This window comes from Lucilia cuprina, chromosome 4, assembly GCF_022045245.1.
Source record: "Lucilia cuprina isolate Lc7/37 chromosome 4, ASM2204524v1, whole genome shotgun sequence".
Classification (NCBI taxonomy): Eukaryota; Metazoa; Arthropoda; class Insecta; order Diptera; family Calliphoridae; genus Lucilia; species Lucilia cuprina.
The window spans coordinates 100,300,868-100,314,518 of record NC_060952.1 but is presented as its reverse complement, the minus strand read 5'-3'; the positions used below and the strand labels follow the sequence as shown (position 1 = coordinate 100,314,518).

The 13,651-nt window shown below is 28.2% G+C and overlaps 1 protein-coding gene across 7 annotated transcripts in view; it reads left to right on the top strand.

The window, feature by feature from the left end:
• The window catches only part of LOC111690256, a 76,390-nt gene that overhangs the window by 5,713 nt on the left and 57,026 nt on the right, over positions 1-13,651 (top strand). Inside the window, exon 1 of one of the 7 annotated variants that reach the window (XM_023452709.2) lies at positions 13,311-13,322. The exons of the other annotated variants lie outside the window; for them this stretch is intronic. The gene's annotated coding sequence lies outside the window, so the exon portion shown is untranslated. Of the gene's footprint in view, positions 1-13,310; positions 13,323-13,651 lie in introns of those variants that run through there. 7 annotated transcript variants of the gene reach the window in all.

Genomic DNA, 13,651 nt, shown 5'->3' with positions numbered 1-13,651 from the left:
CAGTCTTACCTTTTTGTGTTCGTGTTTATAACCTGACGACAGGGTTGGAACCTCCTGGGATGGGAAAGCTAGTCGGTGGAATCGTCAGGCCAAAGTAGACCGTAACAAGTTGTACAATATAATTGGAATGATTTATATTTATATCACTGGCAAAGGACATTCACTTACAGTTAAATTTTAGAAACTTATTTTTTTATTTCCTGCTTGCTTGCTTGTTTGTGTATTTTTAGCTTCTGGTTATTAATTAACATGTATGACTTCGCCTATGTAACCCATGCGTATAAGCAATATTCATTAAATTTTATTAATCATACTTTTTGCGAATACAAGAAATGTAATGTAAAGTAATGTTTAAATTATTGATTCTAAAAAGTTTTGATTATAGTCACTTATTAAATATTTACAACACAATTATTTTAAACAACTAAAAACTTTACTTCGAGACAATATGTTACCATCAGGTGTATCTCATGCTCTACACTTGAAAATAAGAATTATATTTTACAGCAAATTATATTGTTGCTCATTTGAAAAAGTTTTTCCTGCCATACATATTTATGAAAATTTAAAATTATCATTTGCATATTTAAACTTTTCATGCTACACTTTCTTGCCAATAAGGAATATATAATTAAAGTTGAGAAATTTTATTTTATTTATTCAAATACATTGTGCATACAAACACATGTAAGTACTTCTTACTTAATTTACGTTATAAAGTTTTTGCTTATTCAAAGTTAAACTTTAATTTTGACAAAGTGCTTGACAAATTTGTAGATACAAGTATTTCTTTATGAATTACTACAAAAAATTTTATGAATGTGTAGATATGGATGTGTATGCAAAAATGTGTATAGTTGTTTATTGTATGAGTGCACATGAAAAGGAACAACAGCAGCAGCAACAACAAAATGTTACTCTATAAATTTAACCCTTGGGTGTAAGCAATAATAAAAAAGTATGAGGTAATAAACAATAATGGCAACAATGTCTATACAAAAACCACAGAAAATAAAACACAACAACAATAATAACAACAATAATAACAACAATATAATAATAAAAGTAAAACAGAAAAAATAGAAAGTAAGTAAAACGTGTAAAAACACATTTGCATGCCAAAACCATAACTGACATGACAATAACAAACAGAATACAAAAGGGAGCTTTACATTTACATATAAACAAAACGCAAACATACACATGACAAAGCTACAACATAGAAACACACGTTAGAATACAAGTATGCACATACATATTTACTTACATATGTATATATTGTATGTCTCTCGTTACTACTTGCAAGTATTAATGATAAATAAACAAAATATTTATACACGGTAAAAATTTTCAAGAACCAAAACAAATTGCTAAAAGTAAATGACAAAGGAAAACTATCCTTTTTACAATAAATTAAATACAAATAAATAACTTTTATTTAGGAACATATTCTTTAAAGTGTAAAATTACTGAAATAAAACTAGCATGTATGAATAAATGTATTATTGTGTGTTTATGTATTAGTTTAACTGCCCTGCAGTTAAGGTTTGGTATCCCTCTAGGACATATGACTCTCTAAGAAGAATAATAACCGCTACAAATTTATATCAATTTCACACATATTCGTTTAAAAACAACTTTATTGAGCATTTCTTAAGGTTTTTTATGTAGTCTATAGTCTACTCTAAAGTGTAGTCTATAGTCTAGTGTATAGTCTAGTCTATATTCTAGTCTAAAGTTTAGTCTATAGTATAGTCTATTTTCTAGTATGTATTTTTGTATGTATGTAAGTATGTATGTATGTATGTATGTATGTATGTATGTATGTATGTATGTAAGAATGTATGTTTATCACTGTAACCATTGCATAAATGTGGACGTGGTAGTTGTTGCTATCATTGTTGTTGTTGCGGCAATGGCCAATTGTAACAAAGTGAAGTTTGTCATAAAGTTAAACGCCCAAAGGATATAATTAAACACATATGAATGTATGTATATACAAGTGTTGTACAGTATTAACGGCGATAACATAATACACACACGTACGCACAACTATTTACATACATATATACATACAATATATTTACATTTATGTAATTTAATGTATGCGTGTGATATAAAATGATGAAGGAAAAGTACAAAGTACATACATAAACGAGTTCATGAGAATTTAAATGACATTTTATACGCACGTTTTTATTTTAGTACATTTTTTATGTTTTAATGAACTGCGTAGTTATTTTTTTTAATTTCGTTCCAAAACAAACGAAGGAATAATGTTTATTGTTATACACGTATTTATTTAAGTGAGCATAATTATATTATGCTACTGCAATCGATTTATTGATTTAACATTATGTGAAGTACTTATTTAAAGAGAACATTTTTTTGGAATTTTGTAAATGTTATTTTATTTCGATTTGATTCAAAAACCCAATCAAAACCAAGCATCGATTTTAAATTTATCTCAAAAATATTATTCTATTGAATACTTCTGAATATGAATTAAATACTTAATTAACCAAATGTATGAATATGTATGTTTGTGTAATCGAGTTCCCATAACAATATTTGAACACTTTAAGTAAACTTTATACATATGTCACCATAACTGACATTTGACAATGTCATTGATGTCGTCGATATTAACTTTATGACATATGTCATTGTAAACATGAGATATTTTTGTATCAGTTTTTAACCTTTTTGGTAGATATTGAATCAGTGGTGACATAATGACATTGTTTTTTCTCACTATGATGATATGATGTTTTTTTTTTTTTGTTACAGAAAGAAAATTGATTGATTTTATTCGTAAAACGTATGTTTTTCAGGTAAATTTATAAAATCATAAATCTGTAAATATATATTCACAGTTTATGTGAGAACTTGAATTGAAAAGAAACTATGAAAAAACTCATACTAAAATCTATTTTCATAATATATCTTCATACATAAATTTTCCCAACTAATACATATGCATATATATGTATGTATGCAGCTTAACGTTCTTGTGAATGTAAAATATTTATACATATGTATTTATGGATAAGTATGATCTTTACTTGAGTGACTTTGGTGCAACACATCATACATTTTTCATCATCATTGTGATCACTTTTTTCATAGTTTTATATAGTTTGCAATTTATTTTATGCATAATTTTTTTGTATATTTTAGAATTTATGTTGCTTATGTCATTGTTATGATTAAATTTTGTGAATATTGTTAAAAGTTTATTTTTATTCAATGTGTAACTATTTATCAATGATTTATACTAAACAAAAAAGAAAATAGGAAATAAATCATTTTTGAGCCATAATTTATCAAGTATGTATGTTTTTTCGTGTGTTATAAATTATATTTTTTTGTTTATTATTTGCGTGTGATTTATAAAAATATATACTTATCCAAAGTGTTTTTAACGAGCAAGTGTTTTAATTTTGATAAGTATGCAAAAATGTACATATTTTATGTACTTTTTGTAAAGCAAAGAGAAAATAATTGGTTTCATTTTTGTTCTCAAGTCTGTAGGTCTTTATGCTGGAGGTCGTGGGTTCAATAACCACCTTAGGCACAGGTAAGGGACCTGTACCTTAGCCCGATGAAAGCTAATAAATTAATATTGTCCTTAAGTTATCTATTTTTGACAAAAAATTTATTCTAGTTTTTGATTAAACAACTCTCACAGAACCTGAGTTCTTTAGAAATTTCATTTTAACAGACATACAGATAGACGGACACAGCTTTATCGAATCCAATATATAGAAGGACCCAAAATATGATCTTTAAATTGTCAGAAATTTATATTGTAGAAGTTACATGGAATTGAACAAGCGTGTATGAATGTGGCAACAAATGTGACCTAACTCAATCCAAAATGTGCAACTTTGATCTAAGTCCGCTAGTTCTTGTTCGATATAGCTGAAAGTTTCTACTATTCTATATTCCAAATCGGAAGACATCGGTTTTAAAAATTGGGTGGTCACTTGACCCGAAATTGCCAGTCTATGTGGAAAAGTTCAATAAATAGTCCCCTTCACTTTTATGAACACAGAGGGGAATCTATAGCTAGATATCTATCTTAAGTGTTTAAGTATTTATGTACTGTATGTATGTGAAATTTGTTAAATGTTTTTAATTAAAAACATCTGTTTTATTTTCGTATTTCTTTTTCTAATACTTAAATGCTTATGGATCTATAGGATGGAAAGAGTAATGAATCTTAAAGTAAAAAAATAACAAATATTGTTTCAATAAAAAATAAAGTGCGAATAAATATATAACATAAATAATTAATAAATTATTTGTATTGACTTAATTTTATGCGATTATTTACTTTGGTTTGAGAGATATTTTGTAATGGGACATAATAAAATTTTAAATTGATTCAAAGGAAACTATAAATTTTTTATTAGTATATAGAATTGTATATAAAATTGCAATTTTGGAACATAAATACATTAGATACTTTATATTTAAACAATTTTTAAGATAAGATTAATGAGTTCTTCAAAAATTTCTCCTGTAGATTTCCGAAAAAAATGTTTATTTGGTTTTTGTAAAATTAATAATTCCAGCTAATTCAGTTGAATACAAATTAATTTTATATTTTTTTCGTTAAAATAAAACCACTTTTAATTGTATTAAAAAATTAATGAAAGTTTTATTTCATTCACAATTTCAATTCTTAACAATAAACTCCGCTTTCCTTTTCTATGAGGATAGCTTATTTGACGGTAGACAAAATAAAACTAAAACTAAAGTACTAATTGCATAAAGAAGGAGAGATCGCAAAAAAAGAGTAATAAAGTTCATAAAGTAAGGCGAATATTTTAAGTGCGGCCTTAACTACCCTCCCTCTTTAAAACTAGTCGTCCTCGACTGTTACATTATTTCTTAAATTAACTTAATTATTATTTTTTAAGTATTATTACAATTATATATTCTTTAAAAATAAATTTGTTACCTTATTTCAAGATAATATGGCATTAAATTAATTTAAAGGTAGATAATCTAAAAATTCTATTGTATATTATCCTTATGAACAGGTCGATTATCTATTAGCACATAAGTGCCCATATCCTTTTGAACTATTTTTTCTACAAAGCGCTTACTAAATTTATTACCTAATCTTCTGTTAGTTTTTAAAAATACCCTGTCTCCCTGGGAGAAGTTTCTCACTATCCTATGAGTGTTATGGTAAGTCAAATCCTTGTCCTGAGCTATATCCAGTTTCTTCATCAAAGACCTTCTAAGCTTTTCAGAAATGCGGTGAAGGACATCAATGGGTTTGAGTCTAGTAACCGAATGTATCGTTTGATTATATTTAGAAGCAGCAATCAGAACTAACTCCGTTGTGTCGATATACCCTTTTTCCGCTTTCAAACACCTTGCGATTTCGGCCAAAGTGCTATGAAAACGTTCGACTTGGCCGTTACTTGTGCTATGTGCTGGTGGAACTGTAAACATATCGACCCCAAATTGATTTGCAAGAATTGATTTAATTGTTTCAGAATTAAAAGCTTTTTCATTGTCGCACACCACAGTCTTAGCCTTTGGAAAAAAGTTCAATATTTCCAATAATGGAATTTTTATATCTACAATCGACCGAGATGCGATTGGGAAAACTAGAGCGAATTTGCTAAATTTATCAACACAGGTAAGAAAATGGGAGTTATCGGTGGAAAAAATATCTATATGTAACAGTTCACCAGGATATTCAGGTATAGGGGTTTTGCCTATTCTAGTTCTTTTAGGATGCCTCACATACTTCGCTTCTTTGCAGGTTTTACAAGTTGAAACTATCTCTTTTAATTTCTTATGGATACCTGGAAAATAGTATTCCCTAAGGATTTGATTAAGATTTTCTCGAATATTACGATGTGCCCTGTTGTGTTCACTTAACACAATTTCAAGCTGATCATCAGGGTTGTGAATATCTATCACCATATTTTTGCTAATGACAAATCTTACAGACGGAAAGTTTTTTATAAGGTCATTCTGAATTTGCCCTAACGTGTGACGATCACAATATATGCAATTCACAACATTTGGATTCACAGCATCCTTTACGAACTTTATGATGTCGGTCACCTTATTAAAATTTATTAAGTGTCTGACTTGATTGACAAATACGGTTTCTGAAGTCAGAGCTGAATTTGGTGCCTCAATTAAAACAAGTTGGTTTTTAAAGCAATTAATTGGGTTTACAACGGACTTGATCACTTCTGTAGAAGATTCTTCACTATGTATTGTTGCAATGGTTAATGTTTCTGACGCCGTTAAAGTGTTGGAACCTATAGCGCCTTCGGTTGCAGACCTAGTCCCAGAACCAATTGTGGCATCCGTGCTCATTGAGTCACTTTCTACATAATGCATATATTGACGTGACAAAGCGTCTGCCACTATATTATCTTTGCCGGGTTTATAGTGAAATTTTGGTGAAAATTCTTCTATAAATGCTCTCCACCTCCTAATTTTTGTATTGGGATTTTTTTCCGAAAGAGAAAATGAGAGCGGCTGGTGATCTGTATAAATGTTTAGGTTTTTTGCTCCGTACAGATAATTCCTTAACTTTTGAAGCGACCACACTATAGCCAGAAGTTCACGCTCATTTGTGGAGTAGTTTTCTTCCGTTGTAGATAGAGTCCTTGAAATCATGGTTATAGGTCTACCATTTTGTGTCAACACAGCACCTATTGCACTAGACGACGCATCGGTAGTAAGTTCAAAGGGCTCATTAAAGTTTGGATGAAGCAACAATACGTCTTCTGATGCCAATATATTCTTTATTCTTTTAAAAGCGTCTAGTGCTTCTCTATCAAGACATACCTTTACATTTCGAGAGCACCTTGCTGACACGTTGCCATTTTCTCCGCGAAGATATTTAGTGAGCGGTTTCGTTATGAGTGCGTAATCTTTGACGAATCGGCGGTAATATCCCGCCAACCCTAAAAATGATCGAAGACTTCGCAATGTGTCAGGGACCTGATAGTTTATAATATCATTGACTTTTTCAGGACAGGTCTTTATACCATCTTCTGAAACAACGAATCCTAAAAACTCGACAGAACTTTTAAAAAACCTTGACTTCTCACTTGAAACTCGCATATTCGCCTTGAACAATTTTTGGAGGATTCTATCAATGTCAGAAATATGTTTTTCAGCTGATGAAGAGAAAATGATAATGTCATCTATATACACGTGACAGCTTTTTCCAATTTCTTCGCGTAAAACGTCATCTATTGCTCTCTGAAAAATACTAGGGGCGTTTTTTAATCCAAACGGAAGCCGACAAAATTCAAATTTTCCATTATTGACGCTAAACGCTGTCTTTTCCCTATCATTCTCTGCCAGGCTGATTTGATGGAACCCTGACTTTAAATCCAAGGTAGTGAAATAAGAAGATTTTCCTAAATTTGATAAAATGGTCGATGTATCGGGTATTGGGTACCGATCGCTTATAGTTTTTTCCATTTACTGACTTTACAAAAAAAGGCTTATCAAGTGGTTTAACTGATTTCAAAAAACTAAGATTTTTAATATAATTTTTGGATGTTCCGGTGTCTATTAATATTCTTAACATTTTACCTCCTAGCGATCTCACTATGTACGGTAGGAGGGATCTTGTTCTAAAAAATTAATTTCGTCTTGTATATCGAGTTCAGGATCTTGAACTTGTGGGACATACGAAGGCTGAGGCTCAGGTGGATCAAATTCTAAACTAGATTCAGGTCGCACATTATAATCGTAATTCAAATAGTTTTCTGTAGGATAATATTGATTTAAATGATTAACTCTCTGTATTTTTGAAATATTCTGATTTAAACTACCAGCTGGTCGTTTTTGATGCTGTTGTTTGAAACGATTACTAATGTCAACATCCATTGGCTCGACATTTTGGCCATGTCTACTATCATAAAATTGCATTCTATTACTATTTCTATTAAATGTAGCATTCTGATGTGGATTGGAATAAGGAATGGTGAACCTGTTGCTATTTTCGTTAATATTTAAGATTGGATTGTGTGGTGTTTGAAATCTATTGTTTGATTGATTCCTAGGAATAAAACTTTGTTGTATTGGCCTATTAGGCCGAATAGGTTGATAATGTGGTGAATTGTAAGTAATGCCTTGGGTTGAGTTATTCCAAAAGGTAGTTGCAAAATTATATCTCGCCTGGTTAGTTTCAAGTTCCTGGGCTAAGGCGAGAGCAGAAGGCATGTCAGGAGGTTTACACGAAAACAATACATCCGACACTGGCCGTCGTAACCCAGAAATAAACACACGTAATGCATTTTCCCTGTATTTTTGACTAAGGGCTTCAATTAAAGCCGAGTTACCTTCATTGGTCATTATTACTTTATTCAAAATCAGTGCCAATTTTTTCTCGACTGCATCATAAAACTCAATAATTCCCTGGGGACCTTGCTTCAATGTCGACAACTCTTGCTCAAGTGTAAATATGGATCTTTTATCTCCAAATGAAAAATCTAACCTAGATAAAATTGCTTTGAAATTCAACACCGTATTATACGAACTCAGTACTGCGTCAGCAGCTCCTACAACTTTATTTCTAATTATTCCTACAGCCTGATAATATGTGGAGCTGCCCTCATAAGTTTCATATAATTTGTGGGCAGTTATTGCGGCCTGACGCCACGACATATACTTGCTCGCATCTCCACTGAACTCTGGAATAGATTTCACTATATCTAGAGATTCACTGCATCTCACACCTACTCTGATAGTTATGGGCTTATATTCTTCAACCTGAACTGGACTTTCTAAGGCGGATAATCTTTTAGTTAGATCATCAATAGTGTTCTGAAACCCTTGGCGTGCTTGTTCAGTTGCCTGGATTAAAGCAGTATTTAGTAAAGCTTGGACGGTACTCGCATCCATATTTAAGGAAGTATTTTCAGAGCTAATTTTAATGTTTTTAATATCCGATATTAAATCATCGATGTTCATAAGGATAGAAATTATTATTAACCATAAATCGATATATAGTTACAATTAAGGCCAAAAATTCTAAAACATTGAAAGCTAATAATAACAAATTATATTTAGTAACTAAAATATTTTAGATAAAATAAATTTAAGTAAATAGTTAAACATGCATGCATATGATTAATTAGGTAATTGTAGAAAAAACATAAAAAGTTATAAAGTTTTTGATTTTAAATTACTCTTATGTAAATAGCTCATATTTTTAAATCTCTTAATTAATTAATATCTACTATTACTCAACATTTATGCATATAGAAATAATTTTAGGCAATAATTAAATAATATATAATTAATTATATTCTTTCAGGAAATACATTTTTTATAAAGTTATTAATTTTAAATAACATATTAATACTTAAATTACTTAATATTAAATGGCAGCTCTTTTCATATATTTTTTAGTATCAACTCTTAGTCAACAGCAGCTCTTTTAGTAATTACGTCTTCCCGTAGATTTGTTCGTGGCTTTTATTGAATCTCTTTATTATTTAGCAGCTCTTGTCCAACTGCAGTACTCTTAATAATTACGTCTTCTTAATGAGTAATGGTTTTACATGCATATTTTAAATCTCCAATTTTTTTATTTTCTTTCATTTAATCTTATTTTCCTTCTATTAAATTTATCATTAATTTTGCTTCGGTTCATTCTTATTTTCATTTGAATTATTGTCAAGAATTTTTTCAAGAATTTGAATGCCGTTATTTTTATTGATTATTTTTTTATTGTTATTTTTTGTTAATTTCTTCGTTCAATTTTATGTTTTCACATTTGGCTAGATTACTTCTATTTTGTTCAGTAATTTATTTTGTAATTTTCTAGTTTTTAATTTTTTTAATTTTTACTTTAACTTATTTATGTCTTTATTATTTTTTAATTTACGTTTATTTTAGTTACGTTAAATTAATGTAATTTCATTTATAAGATATTTCTCAGTAGCGCGAATTATGTGTCAGGTATACTGACTTATATTAATTAGATTTCCTTTATTTTTTATTATTGAACATCACTTTTTTCACAAAAATTAATTAAAACATATAGTTTTATCATGTTCTTTAAATATATAAGTAATATCAAATATTGTTGATGTTAAGTATTATATTAATTTTACATTTTTTTTTTACTTTAAATGTTTAATTTTCGCCTCAGCCCCACGTTGGGCGCCAATTAATTTTATATTTTTTTCGTTAAAATAAAACCACTTTTAATTGTATTAAAAAATTAATGAAAGTTTTATTTCATTCACAATTTCAATTCTTAACAATAAACTCCGCTTTCCTTTTCTATGAGGATAGCTTATTTGACGGTAGACAAAATAAAACTAAAACTAAAGTACTAATTGCATAAAGAAGGAGAGATCGCAAAAAAAGAGTAATAAAGTTCATAAAGTAAGGCGAATATTTTAAGTGCGGCCTTAACTTACATAATGTTATTTATTGAACTATTTATGACTTGTTATTTATTGAAAAAATACATAAATATAACAAGGAAATATTCTGAAGTATTAAAATTGAATGATTTATCTACAATAATAATGTAAAATTTATTTATAGATATAAATTTATGACTTTTTAAATCACTAAAGTACAACCTCATTCCTCTTTTACAAAAACTCTGTAACTGTATAAAATGTTGAAGATTAAGTAAAAAAGAAACAAATTGATTTTTCTTCTAAATCTAAATATCTGGAATTGAATCATCTCTTTTTCCCCTCAGACACACACACACACTCAATATCAACGTTAACAAGTAAATTTTTGACAATATTTACGCAAACACTTTATGACTTTAAGCATTTCATTGAAATTCTTGTCAAAGTTTTTTTTTTTTACTCTCTTGTTTTGCCGTTATTTAGATGTTAACTCAATGTTTTTATTTTTGTTTCTTGATCCTTTTATTCGTACAATGTTAAAAATTTTCAAATGTTTACGCTTTATTTGTACGCAAGCATTAGAATTAGCTCTAGCAATGAAACTGACATACACACAATCACGCGGCTGTGTGTGTGTGACTGTTTGAAAAAGTCAAATTGTCAATATGAAATTTAAAGGCTTTATATTAAAGTAAATATACTTAAAGATTTTTACATTTACAATCTTTGTTTATGTTAACCAGTTGGAAATTTCTATACATATATAGACATATATGTACATATGTATATAACTGCTTCCTTTGGAATAGATACTCAACTTATGGTAAAGATTCTCAGTCTATGGTAAAGATCCTTAAATATAAAAAATATTTGATTTATACATTTAAAGAAATAAAAATTTTCCAACTGGTGTAATTTTTAGATATAATATATGTATATGTATTTCACAGAATCATATTGCTTGTCTACTTCTGATTTAATATTATCTTTGTGCTTACGATTGCTCATCAATATCAGAGTTCATAATGTCTTGTGAATAAATAAAAAATTTATTTAAGTGTCAACTATTGGGGGAATTGGCTGTTTTCATAGTTAAACCTTTTAGTTAATTGCAAAATCAACTGATAAGCTTATGCTAATCAACACAATTTATTGTTATGATTTTAGGAAAATTAAAATTTATTTATTGTGAAAGATTTTTCTATATATTTTTAAAAGATTGGTATATAATGGACATAGCTAAATCGTCTAAGGAAATGATTATGAGAATATTTTTGTTAGTAAAAATATCAGCACAAACGCATAATACCAACCCCCCAATAATTGTGTAGGGTGTTCTCTGATGTCTGATGTAAATTATATGTGCTGCAGGTAGTGTATCAAAAGAAAGGTGATTTGAAAACATTTCATAAATGTGTATAAGTTTCTGAAAATTTTAGTGGTAGAAAAGCGTTGTTCAGCCAAAAGTAGTCTCTGATGAAGAGGTGTACTTAGTTCATACTCGACTAGTTCCCCCAGAATTTAGAATAATGGTTCTAAATTTCCCTGCTTCCAATAATGTAAACATAATTTAATATTTGTGTTTAAACTTAATAAAAATGGCAACCAATGAATACCTTTAAATCTCTGACTATTGCATTATTAGCATCGATTTTGTATCTATAAAATGAGTCTGTTTAGGATTTTTTCTACTATTTCAAATTCTCTATTGTCTATTGTTGTTTATATTTATTCGAATTTAAGTTGATTACTAACACAACCTCTAAATTATGTAAACAAATTTTTTAGATTGAGATAATATAAACAAAAACAAAACATACATACAACAAGACTTAATGGTTGATATACATACATACGTATAACATAACAAAAAAAAAATGAAAATTCAACTCATTTTTAATTTGAATTTTAATTTTTTTTTCCAATTTCATTGTTATTTTTCGATTTGATTTGTTTTCTATATTGTTTAAACAAAATTCAAATTTGTATAAATAACTGCAAACGTGAGTGTGTGCGGAAGAAGGGGTATTTGTGTGTTTCTATCGGAGCCGGTATAAAATGTGGGTATTTTCATTGTTATATTTGATCTGTTTGTTGGATACGGCATTTTGTTAGAATTGTTGTTTAAACTTAAAGATGATTTGCAGTATCATTGAAATCATTTTCTAAATTAACATTCTAGGATTTGTATATAGAATGAGTCAATTCTTTTAATTGTAATTATTGAGTTTTAGAGCAAGAATAATCTGGTTATTTTGAAAAAAATTAATTAATAGACAATGTGTTGAATAAATTGTTATACACAAACAAAATGCTAAAACTAATTTCACGATTAAAAATAAATAATAAAATAAAACATTATCCTAGTTTCTAGCAAAAATCATTTTTAGAATGTTATAGTTTTATTTATCGATATAATATTTCAACTAAAAAAATATTTGTGGTATCAAATTTCTAATATTTTTGAAAACATTAGAAATAATTGTTTATTTTTAAATAAAAAAAAATAATGAATCCCTGTCCATTGTGCAGCAAATTCTTTATTATTTATTACATTTTCGCTGCTGAAATTTAAAAAAAATGTTTTTGTATAAACATTCAGTAAATTTATTTTAAATAAACATTTTCACTATAAAAATAATTTGAAATATAATTTAATTTTTGAGTATGCGTATTTACTTATACACATATGATGATATATGTCATCCATTAATAAACCATTATTTAATAAAATAATATTTAACTAATAAATATATAAATGCTTTAAAAATTCATGTCCATGTGTTACAGCTCTAACCGAATGGGTTAACCTGAAAATTACATTTACCTTGATTTTCAATTTAAATCCTTTTATACTAGATTTGGTTTGATTTTGAAGTTTGTTGTTTGAGAAGCCAAAATGTGTCTAAAATATTTGATGCTTTCAAATCCAATATTGTTAACAATATAATTGTTTACTTTTGTTCTTCATTCTTATTTTCTTCATGCCTTTATTATATTCTTTCTTATATGAAAACCACAAAATCTAAATTACAGACTTTTCTATATAAAATATAAAATAAGAATAAGAAATTGGATAAATATTGGATTAAACTGTGACAGTATATGTTCGTAAACAAAGGAATCACATATTAATATTTTATATGGCAAAATGGTTAAATCCATTTTTTTAAGATTTTGCTTTCAAAACTGTTATATTATAAAGAAGATTATATGGTTTATTTGGAGATGTGGATTCCAAAGTTTTTTGTTTTTTTTTTTGAAAT